General features: G+C 39.3%; 1 protein-coding gene across 4 annotated transcripts in view; it reads right to left on the reverse strand.

The window, feature by feature from the left end:
- The window catches only part of e2f4 (E2F transcription factor 4), a 106228-nt gene that overhangs the window by 12895 nt on the left and 67697 nt on the right, over nucleotides 1-25636 (reverse strand). The window lies entirely within an intron of this gene.

Here is a 25636-nt window from a genome sequence, read left to right on the forward strand (position 1 = left end):
AATCAATTTACCTTAATATGCCTTTTCAATAACGAGGCTATTTTATCTGCGCTTCGTATTTTTTATTTATTTTTTTTAGTTCAGACAGTTTTTTTCCCGGCATTTTATTTTTTACTCAGTAACGGGAAGTTTTCCAATGTAGCGAAGTAAATTACTTGTGTCAAAATGTACTTGAGTAAAAGTAAAAATTTTAAAAACTACTTAAAAAATGACAAATTACTCATAAAATCTATTTAATTACAGTATCGTGAGTAAATGTAATTCGTTACTTTCCACATCTGGTTAAGAGTAACCCTGTAATGCTAATTTTCGTGCTGAACTCACTCAGCTTGCCTCAGTGAGGGCAGATAGTTGATAAGCTGGTTGTTAGTTGATTAGTTGGATCAGGTGTTTTATAATCAGTATAAAACCAGTGATCGTAACTTTCGTGACCGTAAAGCCAGAAACAGGGACAGCGCTTGAATTGGTTCTGTTCTCTCTATACTGTGTGGATTAATAACATGTTCACAGTTTAATTTAATGTAACACTCACAATACACAACACAGGAAAGGTAATGTTACTAAAATGCGCTGTGTGCAGTTTTTTCTGATCCTCCTGACAGATACGATAAAAAATTGGGACAATCAAAGAACAGCCTCAGATAAACAGGCCTGTCAAATTTTGTGAGATTTTGTCCGTTATAACTTAGCATTACCTAGGTGTCAACATCCTGTTTTGATGGGGCATCTCAAAAATTCAACTTGTTTGAGATATCAACTTTTCCTTCACAATTTATCATCACATATGTTCAATGTTAATTTTTGCCAAATATCAAGAGAATTCAACAAATTTCCTAGGAGTAGTTTGACAACATACTTGTGTGTAAATGCAGATATTTCAAAAAGGCCGACTTCCTGTTGGGTGGAGTGCCTGTGAGAGGGGGACCCCTCATTAGGGCCCGAGCACCGAAGGCGCATGCGAAGCCTGCACCGGAGGTGCAAAGCCCTATTGTTTTTGGTCCGTTTATTAGGGCCCGAGCACCGAAGGCGCAGGCGAAGCCTGCACCGGAGGTGCAAAGCCCTATTGTTTTTGGTCCGTTTATTATTATTATTATTAGGGCCCGAGCACCGAAGGCGCAGGCGAAGCCTGCACCGGAGGTGCAAAGCCCTATTGTTTTTGGTCCGTTTATTATTATTATTACGCTTCTTGACCCTTTCACCCATTTTTGAAGCATTTCCGATACTGGAAAACTCACGCATTGTGGCACAGGCCTCAAACTTGGCGAAAATTTAAAAGTTCCACAGAGCTTGGACTTTGGCGTGGTTCAGGAGCTCCATAGCGCCCCCAAACGTCGGCAGTGGCCGGGATGAAGTTTGTCCAATGTGCACCAATTTTGGTACGCTCATTGACCTCCTCATAAAGAACAAGGATCACTTGGATTTATTTGACTCCGCCCAACAGGAAGTCGGCCATTTTGACAGGAAGTCGCAAAAAAAAAGTTTCCGGCTGGTTTTCGGAGGGGTTAAGATTATTGAAAACTCCTAAAATTTTACAGACCTATTTGGCTTAGGCCATACTTTGACCTTAAATTTAAATTTTGTATATTCGTGTGTCATCAGCTCTCTAGCGCCAATTTCGTATGACATTTTTGGAAAGCCCTCAGCCTCTTGATAATTAGCAGATTCAATAAGGCCTCGAAATGATTGAGATATATATTGTCATTTTTGTTGTGTGTAGCTAGATGACTCTACAGCGCCCCCTATTTGGTTCGACTAATAAATTAGCCGTGGCCTTCTCAAAAATTCTCTGATATTCTTGATATTTGGTAGAAACATACAAAATATGATTCCGCACATATTACCAATTGGCATGCATTAGCTACGCCCAACAGGAAGTCGGCCATTTTGGATTTTGTGAAATTTTTACACATTTTTCACATACTCATTCAAACTCCTCCTAGAGTTTTCGTCAGATTACCTCAAAATTGGGTTTGGATAGTCTCCAGACATACTTGGTGCTAAATTGCGAAGGAATAGTCGATAGCTTAAACAATGACAAAATGGCGGGCAATTGATTTTATGGAGACGCAACATTAGCCCAAATAGAAACATTAGCATGGTCAGAACACAGGTGTTTGAAAAATCATGAAACTTTACAGAAACATAATAGACATCATTACACACATTGTCACCATGGGTATCATTGACTCCGCCCAACAGGAAGTCGGCCATTTTGAAAAACGTGCATTTTACACACATTTTTTGCATACTTTGTCAAACTTCTCCTAGGGAATTTGTTGAATACTCTTGATATTCGTAAGCAATAAACTACTACCATCCTTGATGATAAATTGCGAAGGAATAGTCAATATCTTAAACGAGGACTGAATGGCAGACAGTTGAATTGCTTGAGATACCCTATTAAAACAGGAAGTGAATATATTCTGGTGTTGGTAGGTGTTTGAGGATGTTAAAAAGGTTGAAAACTCACGAAACTTTACAGGCCTGCTTGACTTACGCTGTCCTTTGATCTGAAATTGAAATTTCATATATACATTTTTAATCGGCTCTATAGCGCCACCTAGATTTCAATGCATATTTTGCTGAAAAACTGCTGCAATATAACTGCACATTTCGAGAGAAATCACATGTGGGTCCAACTTTAACCGGTTTCTCGGTTTGGCCCGGTACGATTTGCGCTGTTTTGCGAGGGCCCTACGTCCCCCTGTGACTGGGGGACAACTCGTTATTATTAGGGCCCGAGCACCGCAAAGCCCTATTGTTTTTGGAAGGATTATAATTAGGGCCCGAGCACCGAAGGCGCAGGCAAAGCCTGCACCGGAGGTGCAAAGCCCTATTGTTTTTGGAATGTTTATTATTAGGGCCCGAGCACCGAAGGCGCAGGCGAAGCCTGCACCGGAGGTGCAAAGCCCTATTGTTTTTGGTCCGTTTATTAGGGCCCGAGCACCGAAGGCGCAGGCGAAGCCTGCACCGGAGGTGCAAAGCCCTATTGTTTTTGGTCCGTTTATTATTATTAGGGCCCGAGCACCGAAGGCGCAGGCGAAGCCTGCACCGGAGGTGCAAAGCCCTATTGTTTTTGGTCCGTTTATTATTATTATTATTACGCTTCTTGACCCTTTCGCTCATTTTTGAGGCATTTCTGATATGGGAAAACTCACGTATTTTGGCACAGGCCTCAAACTTGGTGAAAATGTAAAAGTTCCATAGAGCATTGACATGGGCGTGGTTCAAGAGCTCCATAGCGCCCCCAAACGTCGGCATTGGCTGGGATGAAGTTTGTCCAATGTGCACCAACTTTGGTACACTCATTGACCTCTTCATAAAGAACAAGAATCACTTGGTTTTATTTGACTCCGCCCAACAGGAAGTCGGCCATTTTGACAGGAAGTTGCAAAATAAAAAGTTTCCCGCTGGGTTTCGGAGTGGTTAGGATGTTTGAAAACTCCTAAAATTTTACAGAGCTATTTGGCTTAGGCCAAACTTTCACCGTAAATTAAAATTTTGTATATTCGTGTTTCATCAGCTCTCTAGCGCCACCTATTTCGTATGACATTTTTGGAAAGCGCTCAGCCTCTTGATAATTGGCAGATTCAATAAGGCCTCGAAGTGACTTAGATATATATTGTCATTTTTGTCGTGTGTAGCTATATGACTCTACAGCGCCCCCTATTTGGTTCGGCTAATAAATTAGCCGTGGCCTTCTCAAAAATTCTCAGATATTCTCGATTTTTGACAGAAACATAGACAATATGATTCTGCACATATTAGCAATCGGAATGCATTAGCTCCGCCCAACAGGAAGTCGGCCATTTTGGAATTTGTAGAATTTTTACATATTTTTCACAAACTCGTTCGAACTCCTCCTAGAGTCTTTCTCAGATTATCTCTAAATTGTCAGTGGATAGTCCCCAGACATACATGGTGATAAATTGCGAAGGAATAGTCGATAGCTGAAACGATGACGTAATGGCAGGCAATTAATTTAATGGAGACGCAACACTAGACCAAAGTGAAACCATGACACAGTCATAAAACAGATTATTGAAAAATCATGAAACTTGGTAAAAACACAAGGGACATCATAAGACATGTTTTTAGTATTGGAATGATTGACTCCGCCCAACAGGAAGTCGGCCATTTTGAAATATGTGCATTTTACACACATTTTTTGCATACTTTGTCGAACTCCTCCTAGGGAATTTGTTGAATACTCTTGATATTTGTCAGTAATAAACTACTAACACACCTGATGATAAATTGCGAAGGAATAGTCGATATCTTAAACGAGGACGAAATGGCGGACAGTTGAATTGCTTGAGATGCCCCGTTAAAACAGGAAGTGAATACATTCTGGTGTTGGTAGGTGTTTGAGGAGGTTAAAAAGGATGAAAACTCTCAAAAATTTACAGGCCTGCTTGATTTAAGCAGTACTTTGATCTGAAATTAAAATTTCATATATACGTATTTCATTGGCTCTATAGCGCCACCTAGGTTTCAATGCATATTTGACATTACGGGAATGCTCAAAACCTCTTGAAAATTGACAGATTGCATAAGACCTAAAAACACTTTACAAATATTTTGACAATTTTTTCATGTATAGCTAGCGGACTCTACAGCGCCCCCTAATTGGTTCGTTTAATAAATTAGCTGTGGATGTGTCAAAATTTGTCTAATCTTCTCAAATTTTGGTAGGAGTGTAGATAGTATGACCCTGCACATATTTGCAATTGGCTTGTATTAGCTCCGCCCAACAGGAAGTCGGCCATATTGGAATTTGTAATATTTTTACAAATTTTTCACAAACTAATTTAAACTGCTCCTAAAGTCTTTGTCAGATTACCTCTTATTTCGCTGTAAATGAACAACAGACATATTTGATGATAATTGCCAAAGGATTAGTTGATCGGTAAAACGGTGACCCAATGGCGAGCAATTGAGTCACTAGAGACGCAACACTAAACCAAAGTGAAACCATGACATGGTCAGAAAACAGATTATTGAAAATTCATGAAACTTGGCAAAAACACAAAAGACATCATTACACACATTTTCAGCATTGGTAGGACTGACTCCGCCCAACAGGAAGTCGGCCATTTTGAAATATCTGCATTTTACACACATTTTTTGTGTACATTGTCAAACTACTCCTAGCAAATTTGATGAATTCTCTTGGTATTTGGTAAAAATAAACATTGAACATATCTGATGATAAATTGTGAAGGAATAGTCGATATCTCAAACGAGGACGAAATGGAAGATGGTTGAATTTTTGAGATCCCACATCAAAACAGGAGGTGAAAACCTAGGTAATGCCAGGTGTTTTGAGGAGGTTATAACGGAGAAAAACCAACAAAATTTGACCAGCCTGCTTATCTAAGGCTGTTGTTTGATGTAGAATTAGAATTTCAAATACATGTATTTTAACAGCGCCATAGCGCCACCTGTATTTTAAATGGATATTTCACATGTTTAACAGGATAGAAAACTCTTGAAAATTGGCACACTCAAAAAGACCTCAAAATTACTTTTACCGGTTTCTCGGTTTGGCCCGGTACGATTTGCGCTGTTGTGCGAGGGCCCTACGTCCCCCTGTGACAGGGGGACAACTCGTTATTATTATTACGCTTCTTGTCCCTTTCGCTCATTTTTGAGGCATTTCTGATATGGGAAAACTCACGCATTTTGGCACAGGCCTCAAACTTGGTGAAAATGTAAAAGTTCCATAGAGCATTGACATGGGCGTGGTTCAGGAGCTCCATAGCGCCCCCAAACGTCGGCATTGGCCGGGATGAAGTTTGTCCAATGTGCACCAACTTTGGTACACTCATTTACCTCTTCATAAACAACAAGAATCACTAGGTTTTATTTGACTCCGCCCAACAGGAAGTCGGCCATTTTGACAGGAAGTTGCAAAATAAAAAGTTTCCCGCTGGGTTTCGGAGTGGTTAGGATGTTTGAAAACTCCTAAAATTGTACAGAGCTATTTGGCGTACGCCAAACTTTGACCTTAAGTTGGAATTTCGTAAATTCGTGTTTCATCAGCTCTCTAGCGCCACCTATTTTATATCACATTTATAAAAAGCTCTCAGCCTCTTGATAATTGGCAGATTCAATAAGGCCTCGAAGTGACTTAGATATATATTGTCATTTTTGTCGTGTGTAGCTAGATGACTCTACAGCGCCCCCTATTTGGTTCGGCTAATAAATTAGACGTGGCCTTCTCAAAAATTCTCAGATATTCTCGATTTTTGACAGAAACATAGACAATATGATTCTGCACATATTAGCAATCGGAATGCATTAGCTCCGCCCAACAGTAAGTCGGCCATTTTGGAATTTGTGGAATTTTTACATATTTTTCACAAACTCATTCGAACTCCTCCTAGAGTCTTTGTCAGATTACCTCTAAATTGTCAGTGGATAGTCCCCAGACATACATGGTGATAAATTGTGAAGGAATAGTCGATAGCTGAAACGATGACGTAATGGCAGGCAATTAATTTAATGGAGACGCAACACTAGACCAAAGTGAAACCATGACACGGTCAGAACACACATGATTGAAAATTCATGAAACTTGGCAAAAACACAAGAGACATCATAAGACATGTTTTTAGTATTGGTAGTATTGGACTCCGCCCAACAGGAAGTCGGCCATTTTCAAAAAAGTGCATTTTACACACATTTTTTGCATACTTTGTCAAACTCCTCCTAGGGAATTCGTTGAATACTCTTGATATTTGTCAGCAATAAACTACTTACAGACCTGATGATAAATTGCGAAGGAATAGTCGATATCTTAAACGAGGACGAAATGGCGGACAGTTGAATTGCTTGAGATACCCCATGAAAATAGGAAGTAAATACATTCTGGTGTTGGTAGGTGTTTGAGGAGGTTAAACAGGTTGAAAACTCACAAAACTTTACAGGCCTGCTTGATTTAAGCGGTCCTTTGATTAAAAATTGAAATGTCATATATACATATTTCATTGGCTCTATAGCGCCACCTAGGTTTCAATGCATATTTGACATTACGGAAATGCTCAAAAACTCTTGAAAATTGTCAGATTCCATAAGATCTAAAAACACTTTACAAATATTGTGATAATTTTTTCATGTGTAGCTAGCGGACTCTACAGCGCCCCCTAATTCGTTTGTTTAATAAATTAGCTGTGGATGTGTCAAAATATGTCTAATCTTCTCAAATTTTGGTAGGATCGTAGATAGTATGACCCTGCACATATTTGCAATTGGCTTGTATTAGCTCCGCCCAACAGGAAGTCGGCCATATTGGAATTTGTAAGATTTTTACACTTTTTTCACAAACTCATTTAAACTGCTCCTAAAGTCTTTGTCAGATTACCTCTTATTTCACTGTAAATGAACATCTGACATATTTGATGAAAACGGCCAAAGGATTAGTTGATCTCTAAAACAGTGACGTAATGGCGGGCAATTGATTGACTAGAGACGCAACACTAAACCAAAGTGAAACCATGACACGGTCAGAACACAGATGATTGAAAATTCATGAAACTTGGCAAAAACACAAGAGACATCATTACACACGTTTTCAGTATTGGTAGGACTGACTCCGCCCAACAGGAAGTCTGCCATTTTGAAATATCTGCATTTTACATACATTTTTTGCGAATGTTGTCAAACTACTCCTAGAAATTTTGTTGAATTCTCTTGGTATTTGGTAAAAATAAACACTGAACATATCTGATGACAAATTGTGAAGGAATAGTCGATATCTTAAACGAGGACGAAATGACGGACGGTTGAATTTTTGAGATGCCACCTCAAAACAGGAAGTTGACACCTAGGTAATGCAAGGTGTTTTGAGGAGGTTATAACTGAGGAAAACTCACAAAATTTGACCGGCCTGCTTATCTGAGGCGGTTCTTTGATCTAGAATTAAAAATTCAAATACATGTGTTTTCACAGCTCTATAGCGCCACCTATATTTTAAATGAATATTTGACATTTTTGGCAGAATAGAAAACTCTTGAAAATTGGCACACTCAATGAGACCTCAAAATTACTTTCACCGGTTTCTCGGTTTGGCCCTGTACGATTTGCGCTGGTGTGCGAGGGCCCTACGTCCCCCTGTGACAGGGGGACAACTCGTTATTATTAGGGCCCGAGCACCGAAGGCGCAGGCGAAGCCTGCACCGGAGGTGCAAAGCCCTATTGTTTTTGGAATGTTTATTAGGGCCCGAGCACCGAAGGCGCAGGCGAAGCCTGCACCGGAGGTGCAAAGCCCTATTGTTTTTGGAATGTTTATTAGGGCCCGAGCACCGAAGGCGCAGGCGAAGCCTGCACCGGAGGTGCAAAGCCCTATTGTTTTTGGTCCGTTTATTATTATTATTAGGGCCCGAGCACCGAAGGCGCAGGCGAAGCCTGCACCGGAGGTGCAAAGCCCTATTGTTTTTGGTCCGTTTATTATTATTATTATTATTCTGCCTCTTTGTGTCCATTTTTGAGGCATTTCCGATACTCGAAAACTCACGCGTTTTGGCACAGACCTCAAGCTCGGCGAAAATTTTAAAGTTCCATAGAGGCTGGACTTTGGCGTTGTTCAGGAGCTCTATAGCGCCCCCAAACGTCGGCAGTGGCCGGGATGAAGTTTGTCCAACGTGCACCAACTTTGGTACGCTCATTGACCTCCTCATAAACAACAAGAATCACTAGGTTTTATTTGACTCCGCCCAACAGGAAGTCGGCCATTTTGACAGGAAGTTGCAAAATAAAAAGTTTCCCGCTGGGTTTCGGAGTGGTTAGGATGTTTGAAAACTCCTAAAATTTTACAGAGCTATTCGGGTTAGGCCATACTTTGACCGTAAGTTGTAATTTCGTAAATTCATCTTTCATCAGCTCTCTAGCGCCACCTATTTTATATCATATTTATGAAAAGCTCTCAGCCTCTTGATAATTGGCAAATTCAATAAGTCTTTGAAATGATTTAGGAATATTTTGTCGTTTTTCTCATGTGTAGCTAGAGGACTCTACAGCGCCCCCTATTTTGTTTAGGCCATTAAATTAGCTGTAGCTGTCTCAAAATTTCTCCAATATTCTCGATTTTTGGCAACAACATAGAAACTATCATCCCGCACATATTACCCTTTGGCTTGTACTAGCTCCGCCCAACAGGAAGTCGGCCATTTTGAAATTTGTGGAATTTTTACACATTTTTCACGAACTCATTCAAACTCCTCCTAGAGTCTTTGTCATATTACCTCTAAATTTGGTATGGATAGGCTCCAGACATACATGGTGATAAATTGCGAAGGAATAGTCGATAGCTGAAACGATGACGTAATGGCGTACAATTAATTTAATGGAGACGCAACACTAGACCAAAGTGAAACCATGACACAGTCATAAAACAGATTATTGAAAAATCATGAAACTTGGTAAAAACACAAGAGACATCATAAGACACGTTTTTAGTATTGGAAAGATTGACTCCGCCCAACAGGAAGTCGGCCATTTTGAAATATGTGCATTTTACACACATTTTTTGCATACTTTGTCGAACTCCTCCTAGGGAATTTGTTGAATACTCTTGATATTTGTCAGTAATAAACTACTAACACACCTGATGATAAATTGCGAAGGAATAGTCGATATCTTAAACGAGGACGAAATGGCGGACAGTTGAATTGCTTGAGATGCCCCGTTAAAACAGGAAGTGAATACATTCTGGTGTTAGTAGGTGTTTGAGGAGGTTAAAAAGGTTAAAAACTCTCAAAAATTTACAGGCCTGCTTGATTTAAGCAGTACTTCGATCTGAAATTAAAATTTCATATATACGTATTTCATTGGCTCTATAGCGCCACCTAGGTTTCAATGCATATTTGACATTACGGGAATGCTCAAAACCTCTTGAAAATTGACAGATTGCATAAGACCTAAAAACACTTTACAAATATTTTGACAATTTTTTCATGTATAGCTAGCGGACTCTACAGCGCCCCCTAATTGGTTCGTTTAATAAATTAGCTGTGGATGTGTCAAAATTTGTCTAATCTTCTCAAATTTTGGTAGGATCGTAGATAGTATGACCCTGCACATATTTGCAATTGGCTTGTATTAGCTCCGCCCCACAGGAAGTCGGCCATATTGGAATTTGTAATATTTTTACACATTTTTCACAAACTCATTTAAACTGCTCCTAAAGTCTTTGTCAGATTACCTCTTATTTCACTGTAAATGAACAACAGACATATTTGATGATAACTGCCAAAGGATTAGTTGACCGGTAAAACGGTGACCCAATGGCGAGCAATTGATTCACTAGAGACGCAACACTAAACCAATGTGAAACCATGACACGGTCAGAAAACAGATTTTTGAAAATTCATGAAACTTGGCAAAAACACAAAAGACATCATTACACACATTTTCAGCATTGGTAGGACTGACTCCGCCCAACAGGAAGTCGGCCATTTTGAAATATCTGCATTTTACATACATTTTTTTGCGTATGTTGTCAAACTACTCCTAGCTAATTTTGTTGAATTCTCTTGATGTTTGGTTAAAATAAACATTGAACATATCTGATGATAAATTGTGAAGGAATAGTCGATATCTCAAACGAGGAGGAAATGGCAGATGGTTGAATTTGTGAGATGCCACATCAAAACAGGAGGTGAAAACCTAGGTAATGCTAGGTGTTTTGAGGAGGTTATAACGGAGAAAAACTCACAAAATTTGACCGGCCTGCTTATCTAAGGCTGTTGTTTGATGTAGAATTAGAATTTCAAATACATGTATTTTAACAGCGCCATAGCGCCACCTGTATTTTAAATGGATATATCACATGTTTAACAGGATAGAAAACTCTTGAAAATTGGCACACTCAATAAGACCTCAAAATTACTTTTACCGGTTTCTCGGTTTGGCCCGGTACGATTTGCGCTGTTGTGCGAGGGCCCTACGTCCCCCTGTGACAGGGGGACAACTCGTTATTATTATTATTATTATTTTTATTTTTAAACTTTGCGCCCATTTTTGAGGCCTTTCTGATAGTCAAAAACTCTTGAATTTTGGCACAGACATCAAGGCCGGTGAAAAATTTAAAATTTCATGGTTCCTGGGCTTGGGCGTTGATCAGGAGCTCTATAGCGCCCCCAAACGTTGCCAGTGGCCGGGATAAAGTTTGTCCAATGTGCACCAACTTTGGTACGCTCATTGAACTCATTATTCCGATCAAGAATCACTTGGATTTATTTGACTCAGCCTAACAGGAAGTCGGCCATTTTGGCAGGAAGTGGCAAAAAAAAAAGTTTCCAGTGGCGTTTTGGGTGGGTTACGATGTTCGAAAACTCATAAAATTTCACAGGCCTATTGGGCATAGGCTGTACTTTGATGTAAAATTGGAATTTTTCATATTCATAATTTATCAGCTCTCTAGCGCCACCTATTTTATATGACATTTATAGAAAGCTCTTAGCCTCTTCCAAATTAGCAGACCCAATAATGCCTTTAAATGATTTCGAGAAATGTAATCGTTTTTCTAATGTGGAGCTAAATGACTCTACAGCGCCCCCTATTTGGTTTAGGCTAATAAATTAGCGGTAGCTGTCTCAAATTTTCTCCAATGTTCAAGATTTTTGGTAGAAACATAGATATTACGATGCCACATATAATACCCATTGGCATGTATTAGCTCCGCCCAACACGAAGTTGGCCATTTTGAAAAATGTTAAATTTTTACACATTTTTCACGAACTCGTTCGAACTCCTCCTAGAATCTTTGTCAGATTACCTCTAAATGGTCTGTGGATAGTCTCCAGACATACATGGTGCTAAATTGCGAAGGAATAGTCGATAGCTGAAACGATGACGTAATGGCGGGCAATTGATTTAATGGAGACACAACACTAAACCAAACAGAAACATTAGCATGATCAGAACACAGCTGCTTGAAAATTCATGAAACTTGGCAAAAACATAAAAGACATCATTACACACGTTTTCAGTGTTGATATGATTGACTCCGCCCAACAGGAAGTCGGCCATTTTGAAAAACGTGCATTTTACACACATTTTTTGCATACTTTGTCGAACTCCTCCTAGGGAATTTGTTGAATACTCTTGATATTTGTCAGCAATAAACTACTACCATCCGTGATGATAAATTGCGAAGGAATAGTCGATATCTTAAACGAGGACGAAATGGCGGACAGTTGAATTGCTGGAGATACCCCATTAAAATAGGAAGTAAATACATTCTGGTGTTGGTAGGTTTTTGAGGAGGTTAAACAGGTTGAAAACTCTCGAAACTTTACAGGCCTGCTTGATTTAAGCGGTCCTTTGATTAAAAATTGAAATTTCATATATACGTATTTCATTGGCTCTATAGCGCCACCTAGGTTTCAATGCATATTTGACATTACGGAAATGCTCAAAAACTCTTGAAAATTGTCAGATTCCATAAAATCTAAAAACACTTTACAAATATTGTGATAATTTTTTCATGTGTAGCTAGCGGACTCTATAGCGCCCCCTAATTCATTCGTTTAATAAATTAGCTGTGGATGTGTCACAATTTGTCTAATCTTCTCAAATTTTGGTAGGAGTGTAGATATTATGACTCTGCACATATTTGCAATCGGTTTGTATTAGCTCCGCCCAACAGGAAGTCGGCCATATTGGATTTTGTAATTTTTTTACACTTTTTTTCACAAACTCATTTAAACTGCTCCTAAAGTCTTTGTCAGATTACCTCTAAATTAGCTGAGAATGAACATCAGACACAGTTGATGAAAATTGCCAAAGGAATAGTTGATCGCTAAAACGGTGACGTAATGGCGAGCAATTGATTGAATAGAGACGCAACACTAAACCAAAGTGAAACCATGACACAGTCAGAACACAGATGATTAAAAATTCATGAAACTTGGCAAAAACACAAGAGACATCATTAGACACGTTTTCCGTATTGGTAGGACTGACTCCGCCCAACAGGAAGTCGGCCATTTTGAAATATCTGAATTTTGCATACATGCATGCGTATGTTGTCAAACTACTCCTAGAAATTTTGTTGAATTCTCTTGGTATTTGGTAAATATAAACATTGAACATATCTGATGATAAATTGTGAAGAAATAGTCGATATCTTAAACGAGGAGGGAATTGCGGACGGTTGAATGTTTGAGATGCCACATCAAAACTGGAGGTTGACACATAGGTAATGCTAGGAGTTTTGAGGACGTTATAAGAGAGAAAAGCTCACAAATTTTGACCGGCCTGCTTATCTGAGGCTGTTGTTTGATCTAGAATTAGAATTTCAAATATATGTGTTTTAACAGCTCTATAGCGCCACCTGTATTTTAAATGGGTATTTCACATTTTTGGCAGGATAGAAAACTCTTGAAAATTACCACACTTAATAAGACCTCAAAATTACTTTCACCGGTTTCTCGGTTTGGCCCGGTACGATTTGCGCTGTTGTGCGAGGGCCCTACGTCCCCCTGTGACAGGGGGACAACTCGTTATTAGGGCCCGAGCACCGAAGGCGCAGGCGAAGCCTGCACCGGAGGTGCAAAGCCCTATTGTTTTTGGAATGTTTATTATTATTTTTATTTACAAACTTCGCGCCCATTTTTGAGGCCTTTCCGATACTCGAAAACTCTTGCATTTTGGCAAAGACGTCAAAGCCGGTGAAAAATTTAAAAGTACATTGTTCACAGGTTTGGGCGTGGATCAGGAGCTCTATAGCGCCCCCAAACGTTGCCAGTGGCCGGGATAAAGTTTGTCCAATGTGCACCAACTTTGGTACGCTCATTGACCTCATTATACCGATCAAGAATCACTTGGATTTATTTGACTCCGCCTAACAGGAAGTCGGCCATTTTGGCAGGAAGTCGCAAAATAAAAAGTTTCCCGTGGTGTTTTGGGTGGGTTACGATGTTCGAAAACTCATAAAATTTCACAGGCCTATTGGGCATAGGCTGTACTTTGATGTAAAATTGGAATTTTTCATATTCATAATTTATCAGCTCTGTAGCGCCACCTATTTTATATGACATTTATAGAAAGCTCTTAGCCTCTTCTAAATTAGCAGACCCAATAATGCCTTTAAATGATTTCGAGAAATGTAATCATTTTTCTAATGTGGTGCTAAATGACTCTACAGCGCCCCCTATTTGGTTTAGGCTAATAAATTAGCGGTAGCTGTCTCAAATTTTCCCCAATGTTCAAAATTTTTGGTAGAAACATAGATATTACGATGCCACACATAATACCCATTGGCATGTATTAGCTCCGCCCAACAGGAAGTCGGCCATTTTGAAAAATGTTACATTTTTAAACATTTTTCACATACGCATTCGAACTCCTCCTAGAGTCTTTGTCAGATTACAACTAAATGGTCTGTGGATAGTCTCCAGACATACATGGTACTAAATTGCGAAGGAATAGTCGATAGCTGAAACGATGACGTAATGGCGGGCAATTGATTTAATGGAGACACAACTCTAAACCAAATAGAAACATTAGCATGGTCAGAATACAGCTGCTTGGAAATTCATGAAACTTGGCAAAAACATAAAAGACATCATTACACACATTTTCAGTGTTGATATGATTGACTCCGCCCAACAGGAAGTCGGCCATTTTGAAAAACGTGCATTTTACACAAATTTTTTGCATACTTTGTCGAACTCCTCCTAGGGAATTTGTTGAATACTCTTGATATTTGTCAGCAATAAACTACTACCATCCGTGATGATAAATTGCGAAGGAATAGTCGATATCTTAAACGAGGACGAAATGGCGGACAGTTGAATTGCTGGAGATACCCCATTAAAATAAGAAGTAAATACATTCTGGTGTTGGTAGGTGTTTGAGGAGGTTAAACAGGTTGAAAACTCTCGAAACTTTACAGGCCTGCTTGACTTAAGCGGTCCTTTGATTAAAAATTGAAATTTCATATATACATATTTCATTGGCTCTATAGCGCCACCTAGGTTTCAATGCATATTTGACATTACGGAAATGCTCAAAAACTCTTGAAAATTGTCAGATTCCATAAGATCTAAAAACACTTTACAAATATTGTGATAATTTTTTCATGTGTAGCTAGCGGACTCTACAGCGCCCCCTAATTCATTCGTTTAATAAATTAGCTGTGGATGTGTCACAATTTGTCTAATCTTCTCAAATTTTGGTAGGAGCGTAGATACTATGACTCTGCACATATTTGCAATTGGTATGTATTAGCTCCGCCCAACAGGAAGTCGGCCATATTGAATTTTGTAATTTTTTTACACTTTTTTTCACAAACTCATTTAAACTGCTCCTAAAGTCTTTGTCAGATTACCTCTAAATTAGCTGAGAATGAACATCAGACACAGTTGATGAAAATTGCCAAAGGAATAGTTGATCGCTAAAACGGTGACGTAATGGCGAGCAATTGATTGAATAGAGACGCAACACTAAGCCAAAGTGAAACCATGACACAGTCAGAACACAGATGATTAAAAATTCATGAAACTTGGCAAAAACACAAGAGACATCATTAGACACGTTTTCAGTATTGGTAGGACTGACTCCGCCCAACAGGAAGTCGGCCATTTTGAAATATCTGAATTTTGCATACATTTTTTGCGTATGTTGTCAAACTACTCCTAGAAATTTTGTTGAATTCTCTTGGTATTTGGTAAAAATAAACATTGAACATATCTGATGATAAATTGTGAAGAAATAGTCGATATCTTAAACGAGGAGGGAATGGCGGACGGTTGAATGTTTGAGATGCCACATCAAAACTGGAGGTTGACACATAGGTAATGCTAGGAGTTTTGAGGACGTTATAAGAGAGAAAAGCTCACAAACTTTGACCGGCCTGCTTATCTGAGGCTGTTGTTTGATCTAGAATTAGAATTTCAAATATATGTGTTTTAACAGCTCTAAAGCGCCACCTGTATTTTAAATGGGTATTTCACATATTTGGCAGGATAGAAAACTCTTGAAAATTACCACACTTAATAAGACCTCAAAATTACTTTCACCGGTTTCTCGGTTTGGCCCGGTACGATTTGCGCTGTTGTGCGAGGGCCCTACGTCCCCCTGTGACAGGGGGACAACTCGTTATTATTATTATTTTTATTTTTAAACTTCGCGCCCATTTTTGAGGCCTTTCTGATACTCGAAAACTCTTGCATTTTGGCACAGACGTCAAAGCCGGTGAAAAATTTAAAATTACATTGTTCACAGGTTTGGGCGTGGATCAGGAGCTCTATAGCGCCCCCAAACGTTGCCAGTGGCCGGGATAAAGTTTGTCCAATGTGCACCAACTTTGGTAGGCTCATTGACCTCATTATACCGATCAAGAATCACTTGGATTTATTTGACTCCGCCTAACAGGAAGTCGACCATTTTGGCAGGAAGTCGCAAAATAAAAAGTTTCCCGTGGTGTTTTGGGTGGGTTACGATGTTCGAAAACTCATAAAATTTCACAGGCCTATTGGGCATAGGCTGTACTTTGATGTAAAATTGGAATTTTTCATATTCATAATTTATCAGCTCTCTAGCGCCACCTATTTTATATGACATTTATAGAAAGCTCTTAGCCTCTTCTAAATTAGCAGACCCAATAATGCCTTTAAATGATTTCGAGAAATGTAATCATTTTTCTAATGTGGTGCTAAATGACTCTACAGCGCCCCCTATTTGGTTTAGGCTAATAAATTAACGGTAGCTGTCTCAAATTTTCCCAAATGTTCAAGATTTTTGGTAGAAACATAGATATTACGATGCCACACATAATACCCATTGGCATGTATTAGCTCCTCCCAACAGGAAGTCGGCCATTTTGAAAAATGTTAAATTTTTTAACATTTTTCACATACTCATTCGAACTCCTCCTAGAGTCTTTGTCAGATTACAACTAAATGGTCTGTGGATAGTCTCCAGACATACGTGGTGCTAAATTGCGAAGGAATAGTCGATAGCTGAAACGATGACGTAATGGCGGGCAATTGATTTAATGGAGACACAACACTAAAACAAATAGAAACATTAGCATGGTCAGAATACAGCTGCTTGGAAATTCATGAAACTTGGCAAAAACATAAAAGACATCATTACACACATTTTCAGTGTTGATATGATTGACTCCGCCCAATAGGAAGTCGGCCATTTTGAAAAACGTGCATTTTACACATTTTTTGCATACTTTGTCGAACTCCTCCTAGGGAATTTGTTGAATACTCTTGATACTTGTCAGCAATAAACTACTACCATCCGTGATGATAAATTGCGAAGGAATAGTCGATATCTTAAACGAGGACGAAATGGCGGACAGTTGAATTGCTGGAGATACCCCATTAAAATAGGAAGTAAATACATTCTGGTGTTGGTAGGTGTTTGAGGAGGTTAAACAGGTTAAACACTCACGAAACTTTACAGGCCTGCTTGATTTAAGCGGTCCTTTGATTAAAAATTGAAATTTCATATATACATATTTCATTGGCTCTATAGCGCCACCTAGGTTTCAATGCATATTTGACATTACGGAAATGCTCAAAAACTCTTGAAAACTGTCAGATTCCATAAGTTCTAAAAACACTTTACAAACATTGTGATAATTTTTTCATGTGTAGCTAGCGGACTCTACAGCGCCCCCTAATTCGTTCGTTTAATAAATTAGCTGTGGATGTGTCAAAATTTGTCTAATCTTCTAAAATTTTGGTAGGAGCGTAGATACTATGACTCTGCACATATCTGCAATTGGTTTGTATTAGCTCCGCCCAACAGGAAGTCGGCCATATTGGATTTTGTAATATTTTTACACTTTTTTTCACAAACTCATTTAAACTGCTCCTAAAGTCTTTGTCAGATTACCTCTAAATTAGCTGAGAATGAATATCAGACACAGTTGATGAAAAGTGCCAAAGGAATAGTTGATCGCTAAAACGGTGACGTAATGGCGAGCAATTGATTGACTAGAGACGCAACACTAAACCAAAGTGAAACCATGACACAGTCAGAACACAGATGATTGAAAATTCATGAAACTTGGCAAAAACACAAGAGACATCATTAGACACGTTTTCAGTATTGGTAGGACTGACTCCGCCCAACAGGAAGTCGGCCATTTTGAAATATCTGAATTTTGCATACATTTTTTGCGTATGTTGTCAAACTACTCCTAGAAATTTTGTTGAATTCTCTTGGTATTTGGTAAAAATAAACATTGAACATATCTGATGATAAACTGTGAAGGAATAGTCGATATCTTAAACGAGGAGGGAATGGCGGACGGTTGAATGTTTGAGATGCCACATCAAAACTGGAGGTTGACACATAGGTAATGCTAGGAGTTTTGAGGACGTTATAAGAGAGAAAAGCTCACAAACTTTGACCGGCCTGCTTATCTGAGGCTGTTGTTTGATCTAGAATTAGAATTTCAAATATATGTGTTTTAACAGCTCTATAGCGCCACCTGTATTTTAAATGGGTATTTCACATTTTTGGCAGGATAGAAAACTCTTGAAAATTACCACACTTAATAAGACCTCAAAATTACTTTTACCGGTTTCTCAGTTTGGCCCAGTAGGATTTGCGCTGTTGTGCGAGGGCCCTACGTCCCCCTGTGACAGGGGGACAACTCGTTATTATTATTATTACGCTTCTTGACCCTTTCGCTCTTTTTTGAGGCATTTCTGATACTGGAAAACTCACTCATTTCGGCACAGGCCTCAAACTTGGTGAAAATGTTAAAGTTCCATAGAGCATTGGCATGGGCGTGGTTCAGGAGCTCCATAGCGCCCCCAAACATCGGCATTGGCCGGGATGAAGTTTGTCCAATGTGCACCAACTTTGGTACACTCATTGACCTCCTCATAAAGAACAAGGATCACTTGGTTTTATTTGACTCCGCCCAACAGGAAGTCGGCCATTTTGACATGAATTCGCAAAATAAAATGTTTCCCGTGGTGTTTTGGGGGGGTTATGATGTTCGAAAACTCATACATTTTGACATGCCTATTTGACTCAGGCCGTACTTTGATAATCAACTCGAATTTTGTACATTCAGTTTTAATTAGCTCTCTAGCGCCACCTATTTCATGACATTTTTGGAAAGCCCTCAGCCTCTTGATAATTAGCAGATTCAATAAGGCCTCGAAATGATTGAGATATATATTGTCATTTTTGTCGTGTGTAGCTAGATGACTCTACAGCGCCCCCTATTTGGTTTGACTAATAAAATAGCCGTGGCCTTCTCAAAAATTCTCTGCTATTCTTGATATTTGGTAGAAACATACAAAATATGATTCCACACATATTACCAACTGGCATGCATTAGCTACGCCCAACAGGAAGTCGGCCATTTTGGAATTTGTGAAATTTTTACACATTTTTCACATACTCATTCAAACTCCTCCTAGAGTTTTCGTCAGATTACCTCAAAATTGGGTTTGGATAGTCTCCAGACATACTTGGTGCTAAATTGCGAAGGAATAGTCGATAGCTCAAACGATGACATAATGGTGGGCAATAGATTTAATGGAGACGCAACATTAGCCCAAATAGAAACATTAGCATGGTCAGAACACAGGTGTTTGAAAAATCATGAAACTTTACAGAAACATAAAAGACATCATTACACACATTGTCACCATGGGTATCATTGGCTCCGCCCAACAGGAAGTCGGCCATTTTGAAAAACGTGCATTTTACACACATTTTTTGCATACTTTGTCGAACTCCTCCTAGGGAATTTGTTGAATACTCTTGATATTTGTCAGCAATGAACTACTAATAGACCTGATGATATATTGCGAAGTAATAGTAGTGCAAATTTGCAAATGGCTTGTATTAGCTCCACCCAACAGGAAGTCGGCCATTTGTGGATGTGTCAAAATTTGTCTAATCTTCTCAAATTTTGGTAGGAGCGTAGATACTTTGACTGTGCACATATTTGCAATTGGCTTGTATTAGCTCCGCCCAACAAGAAGTTGGCCATATTGGAATTTGTAATATTTTTACACTTTTTTCACAAACTCATTTAAACTGCTCTTAAAGTCTTTGCCAGATTACCTGTAAATTAGCTGTGAATGAACATCAGACACATTTGATGAAAATTGCCAAAAGAATAGTTGATCGCTAAAACGGTGACGCAATGGCGGACAATTGATTTACTAGAGACGCAACACTAAACCAAAGTGAAACCATGACACGGTCAGAACACAGATGTTTGAAAAACCCTGAAACTTGGCAAAAACACAAGAGACATCATTAGACACGTTTTCAGTATTTGTAGGACTGACTCCGCCCAACAGGAAGTCAGCCATTTTGAAATATCTGCATTTTACATACATTTGTTTTGCGAATGTTGTCAAACTACTCCTAGAATTTTTTTTGAACTCTCTTGCTATTTGGTAAAAATAAACATTGAACATATCTGATGATAAATTGTGAAGGAATAGTCGATATCTCAAATGAGGAGGAAATGGCGGACGGTTGAATTTTTGAGATGCCACATCAAAACAGGATCTTTACACCTAGGTGTTGCTAGGTGTATTGACCGGCCTGCTTATCTGAGGCTGTTGTTTGATCTAGGATTAGAATTTCAAATACATATGTTTTAACAACGCTTTAGCGCCACCTGTCCTTTAAATGGGCTTTTCACATGTTTAACAGGATAGAAAACTCTTGAAAATTGGCACACTCAATAAGACCTCAAAATTACTTTCACCGGTTTCTCGGTTTGGCCCGGTACGATTTGCGCTGTTCTGCGAGGGCCCTACGTCCCCCTGTGACAGGGGGACAACTCGTTACTTTTATTTTTAAACTTTGTGCCCATTTTTGAGGCCTTTAAAATACTTGAAAAATCTGGCATTTTGACACGGGCCTCAAAGCCGGCAAAAAATTAAAAGGAGCTCTATAGCGCCCCCTAACATCATCATTGGCAGGGGATAAAGTTTGTCCAGTATGCACCAGCTTTGGTACACTCACTGACCTCCTCATACAAAACAAGAATCACTTGTTTTAATCGGACTCCGCCAAACAGGAAGTTGACCATTTTGGCAGGAAGTCGCAAAATAAAAAGTTTCCCGTGGTGTTTTGGGGGGGCTATGATGTTCGAAAACTCATAAAACTTCACAGGCTTATTTGGCTTGGATGGTCCTTTGATGGGAAATTGGAATTTCGTATATTCATGTTTAATGAGCTTTCTAGCACCACATATTTTATATGACATTTATGGAAAGCTTCCTGTTGTGTTTTTTGCCAAGTTTCGTTAATTTTCAATCATCTGTGTTCTGACCGTGTTTCACTTTGGTTTAGTGTTGCATCTCTTGTAAATCAATTGCCCGCCATAACGTCACCATTTTAGCGATCAACTAATTCTTTTGGCAGTTTTCATCAAATGTGTATGATGTTCATCCACAGCTAATTTAGAGGTAATCTGACAAAGACTTTGGGAGCAGTTTGAATTAGCTCGTGAAAAATGTGTAAAAAAATTCACAAATTTCAATATGGCCGACTTCCTGTTGGGCCAATACAAGCCAGTTGCAAATATGTGCAGAGTCACAGTATCTATATTCCTACCAAAATTTGAGAAGATGAGACAAATTTTGACACATCCATAGCTAATTTATTAACCAAACAAATTAGGGGGCGCTGTAGAGTCCGCTAGCTACACATGAAAAAATTACCACAATATTCGTAAAGTGTTTTTAGGTCTTCTGGAATCTGACAATTTTAAAGAGTTTTTGAGCATTCCTGTAATCTCAAATATGCATTGAAACCTAGGTGGCGCTATAGAGTCAATGAAATAAGAGCTTTTTTATATTTCTAATTTTACATCAAAGTACAACCTATGCCCAATAGGCCTGTGAAGTTTTATAAGTTTTAGAACATCATAACCGCCCCAAAAAGACCACTGGAAACTTTTATTTTGCGACTTCCTGCCAAAATGGCCGACTTCCTGTTAGGCGGAGTCAAATAAAACCAAGTGATTCTTGTTTTGCATGAGGAGGTCAATGAGCTTACCCAAGTTGGTGCACATTGGACCAACTTGATCCCAGCCAATGCAAACGTTTGGGGGCGCTATAGAGCTTCTGAACCATGCCTAAACTCATGAACCATGGAATTTTGAATTTTTCGCCGGCTTTGAGGCCTGTGCCAATGAGCTTTCGAGTATAGGAAAGGCCTCAAAAACGGGCGCAATTGTTAAAATAAAAAATAATACAAATCCTACCGGGCCAAACCGAGAAACCGGTGAAAGTAATTTTGGGGTCTTATACAGTGTGCCAATTTTCTATCCAGTTTTCTATCCTGTGAAATATCATGTGAAATATCCAGTTAAAATACAGGTGGCGCTATAGCGCTGTTAAAACATATGTACCGTATTTTTCGGACTATAAGGCGCACCGTATTATAAGGCGCACGATGAGTGAACGGTCTATTTTTAGTGTTAGTCCATACACAAGGCGCACTGGATTATAAGGCGCACTAAATGAAGCTTTATTTATATCAGTAACAATAACTCTGAGCAATGAATCCTTCACAATATCCGCGACGCTCCTGACAACGGTAGCCGCAACGCTCCGACAGACCATAATATTATGTTGAAGCACAGCAAGTACGGATTACTCCGCGACGCTCCTGACAACGGTAGCCGCAACGCTCCGACAGACCATAATATTATGTTGAAGCACAGCAAGTACGTATTACTCCGCGACGCTCCTGACAACGGTAGCCGCAACGCTCCGACAGACCATAATATTATGTTGAAGCACAGCAAGTACCGCATTACTCCGCGAGGCTTCTGACTATAATAGCGTGTTGTGCCGAATTCGGTGAATAAAACGGTTTTAAAACAGAGATAAAGATTGGATAAGTTTCATTTCTGGATGAAGTGATTTCCAGCGCTGTTTGGATATAACTGTGGATTACAGGAGACTGGATTGATGGATTCTCTTTAGTCTGGACGCGTTTTGAAGGTAGGACCTGTGGCTGAGCGCGGGTGTGTGTTCGGGGGGTGGCGGCAGTGACCGGAGGTTACCCCAGGACAAAAGGAGAGCCTTTTATTACTGGAAACATGCGCTCTGACGCAGCTCTAATTCATGAAACATACATCCTACAGTAAAAGCACAGTTCTGGAATCCGGAGAGCCAGACGGTTCGAATGGTGTATGACATGGCCGCATTCGATGAAATATGGACGAACGATAAACGCAAATATGAGAGTTTCGGGCATATTTCGCCCTAAATGTTTATTTTCTGAAAGTATATTCTGCTAAATAGGCTAAATAGCTCAAAAGCAGAGATTCTAAGCTTTAAAATGTTATATTGGATGTCTATATTGAACCTGTAACTGTTCATAACTATTCAGAAACACAGCCAGTTATGAAATATTAAATATTTCTGGCCCGCCGGTGGGCCAGCGCATGTTAAGAGGTTAACTTTACTTAGAAGTGGGCGCTAAAAAGAAACAGTTTGTGCTATTACCCCAGAATGGGTGGAAAGGAAAGTTTACCGGCACCTTGTTCTGGCCACGGAGCTACAGTGGAAACTAGCTACCCTGAGCCACAGCCGAGAGGCAGTACGGCAGTCAAAGGTAACCGCGCGCTAGCCCAAGAGGGGGATCTTTTTCTGGCGTGGGTGAGGAATTCTGCACAACAGAGCGCCGTGTACCACATAAAATCGAGGTCAGTAAACACAAGCAAAATCCATACACAAGGCGCACTGCATTATAAGGCGCAATGACGATTTTTAGGAAAAAATAAGTATTTTAAGTGCGCCTTATAGCCCGAAAAATACGGTATTTGAAATTCTAATTCTAGATTCAGATAAGCAGGCCGGTCAAATTTTGTGAGCTTCCTCAAAACACCTAGCATCACATAGGCGTCAACCTCCTGTTTTGATGTGGCATCTCAAAAATTCAACCATCTACTATTTCCTCCTCGTTTGAGATATCGACTATTCCTTCACAATTTATCATCAGATACGTTCAATGTTAATTTTTACAAAATAGCAAGAAAATATAAAAAAATTCCTAGGAGTAGTTTGACAACATATGCAAGAAATATGTGTAAAATGCAGATTTTTCAAAATGGCCGAAAAAATTAGGGGGCGCTGTCGAGTCCGCTAGCTACACATAAAAAAAATATCACAATATTTGTAAAGTGTTTTTAGGTCTTATGGAATCTGACCATTTTCAAGAGTTTTTGAGCATTCCTGTAATGTGAAATATACACTGGAACCTAGGTGGCGCTTTAGACCCAATGAAATATGTATATATGAAATTTCAATTTCAGGTCAAAGGAGAGCATAAGTCAAGCAGTCCTGTAAAGTTTCGTGAGTTTTCCTCAATTGTAACCTCCCCAAACACCTACCAACACCAAGATGTATTCACTTCCTGTTTTAATGGGGCATCTCAAGCAATTCAACTGTCCGCCATTTCGTCCTTATTTAAGATATCGACTATTCCTTCGCAATTTATCATAAGGTTTGTTAGTAGTTTATTGATGACAAATATCAAGAGTATTCGACAAGTTCCCTAGGAGGAGTTTGACAAAGTATGCAAAATATGTGTGTAAAATGCATGTTTTTCAAAATGGCCGACTTCCTGTTGGGCGGAGTCAATCATATCAACACTGTAAACGTGTGTAATGGTGACTTTTAGGTTTTTGCCAAGTTTTATGAATTTCCAAGCAGCTGTGTTCTGACCATGTTAATGTTTCTATTTGGTCTAGTGTTGCGTCTCCATTAAATCAACTGCCCGCCATTACGTCATCGTTTCAGCTATCGACTTTTCCTTCGCAATTTAGCACCAGGTATGTCTGGCTCCTATGCAGGTGCAATTTAGAGGTAATCTGATGAAGACTGTAGGAGGAGTTTGAATGAGTTTGTAAAAATTGTGTAAAAATTTCATATTTTTCAATATGGCCGACTTCCTGTTGGGCGTAGCTAATACAAGCCAATGGATAATATGTGCTGCTTCATAATGTCTATAATTCTACCAAAACTTGAGAATATTGGAGAAATTTTGAGACAGCTAATTTATTAGCCTAAACCAAATAGGGGGTGCTGTAGTCATTTCGCTCCAAATTAGAAAAACGATTACATTTCTTGAAATCATTTAAAGGCAATATTGGGTCTGCTAAGTTGGAAGAGGCTATATAAAGAGAGCTTTCTATAAATGTCATATAAAATAGGTGGCGCTAGAGAGCTGATGAATTATGAATATGAAAAATTCCAATTTTACATGAAAGTACAGGCTATGCTCAATAGGCCTGTGAATTTTTTGATTTTTGAAATGAGTTTTCGAACATCATAACCACCCCAAAACACCACGGGAAACTTTATTTTGCAACTTCCTGCCAAAATGGCAGACTTCCTGTTAGGCGGAGTCAAATAAATCCAAGTGACTCTTGATCTGTATAATGAGGTCAATGAGCGTACCAAAGTTGGTGCACATTGGACAAACTTTATCCCGGCCACTGGCAACGTTCTGGGGCGCTATAGAGCTCCTGATCCACGCCCAAGCCCATGAACCATGAAATTTTAAAATTTTCACTGGCTTTGACGTCTGTGCCAAAATGCAAGAGTTTGAGTATCAGAAAGGCCTCAAAAATGGGCGCGAAGTTTAAAAATAAAAATAACGA

This window comes from Astyanax mexicanus, chromosome 10 (assembly GCF_023375975.1).
Source record: "Astyanax mexicanus isolate ESR-SI-001 chromosome 10, AstMex3_surface, whole genome shotgun sequence".
NCBI lineage: Eukaryota > Metazoa > Chordata > Actinopteri > Characiformes > Acestrorhamphidae > Astyanax > Astyanax mexicanus.